The sequence below is a fragment of the Nylanderia fulva genome, unplaced genomic scaffold (assembly GCF_048542155.1).
Source record: "Nylanderia fulva isolate GAGA-0341 unplaced genomic scaffold, ASM4854215v1 Scaffold99, whole genome shotgun sequence".
In the NCBI taxonomy this organism is placed as follows: domain Eukaryota; kingdom Metazoa; phylum Arthropoda; class Insecta; order Hymenoptera; family Formicidae; genus Nylanderia; species Nylanderia fulva.
In genome coordinates this window covers 418,697-420,000 of record NW_028191123.1, presented here as the reverse complement: position 1 = coordinate 420,000, position 1,304 = coordinate 418,697, and the positions used below count along the sequence as shown (strand labels likewise).

The following is a 1,304-nucleotide window of genomic DNA, read 5'->3' as shown; positions in this document are numbered from 1 at the left end:
GAGCTTCTTTACCGTGTAATACGAGCCATATAATCTGATACGAGCAAAACCAATTTTTTTAAACATTCTTTGGCTTTAGCATTAAATAGCACTGCAAGTTGATCAGAACATAAAATTCCAAATGCAAAATGTAATAATAAAAAGTGTCTGTATAAATGTTTGGAAATAATACCGCGTAAAATAATAGGACCGCAATAGAGCAAAAAAAATCTAAATTCTGTAGCCTTCCATTGACGAACACAAAAAATTGATCTGGTTTTTCTTTGAAATTCTGACGGTATTTGTGATCGTAAAGAAAGAAGCCTTTGGGAAATCTTTATTTTTTGGATTGGACTTAATCTAATTTTTAAAGAGCCGTATATATATATATATATATATATATATATATATATATACTCGTATATATATATATATATATATACATGGGGGGGTGGGGGTGTGTGTGAGCATCTCTAGTAGTTTCTTCATCACACCTACGCAGGCTAGATGCATATAATCAAGAATAAAACTAGTCGTCATATCTATTACAGGTATTATATTTTCTAAAGGAGATTTTCCCATGTGATGTTCAGGATCATCCTTATTTCGAAATGATTCATTCGTTCTTGCTGTATAACCAACACCTGGATATATTACTTTTGAAGCCTTTCCAATTAAATGCTGAACTCCGTATATGTATAGTGCATCTTTCGCATGCACTGTACCCACCATAACCTTTAGTGCATTTAAGATAAGATTGTGCTGGAGTATCCGCAACAAAACATTTTAATAATGCGAATACTTATTTAGTCAGCTCTTTTAATTTTTAAAGCCACAATCTCCACTTGATTCCTCTCGACCAATAGAGCCAAACGCGATGTTATTGCGACAATTATGAAGGAAAGAACATTTTGGAAAGGAATTTGAATCCTATGGTTGGGATCTCAAAAAGGCCCCCTGTTCCTTTTCTTAACATCCCCTGTAAAGTACAGATTTTGTAAATCTGACTTCAGATTCGTAACCAGCAACCCCAAAAACCCTCGTAAACTTAATTTGGTGAAAATCGGTTGACTAAAACTTTTGTCCGCCATCTTGAAATTTTTAAAACAGCCACATATCTGATGACCTTCAGATGTTCTGACTATTCAGATGACTCACAACTCGGAAACTACTTAACGAACAGAACGTTACAGAACACTGTAGCTTTCAAGCCTCACAACTCGAAAAATACTTAACGAAAATACATTTGTTTATAGTGTTTTGGAAACGTCTCGAGATAAGCTACAAGAATATGCAATAAAAAATAGGCAGTTCTATTTAATATA

At 33.7% G+C, this 1,304-nt stretch overlaps 1 pseudogene; it reads right to left on the bottom strand.

Annotated features, from left to right (window-relative positions):
• The window catches only part of LOC146719422 (uncharacterized), a 1,222-nt pseudogene extending 152 nt beyond the window's left edge, over positions 1 to 1,070 (bottom strand).
• Positions 1,071 to 1,304: the final 234 nt, after the last annotated feature.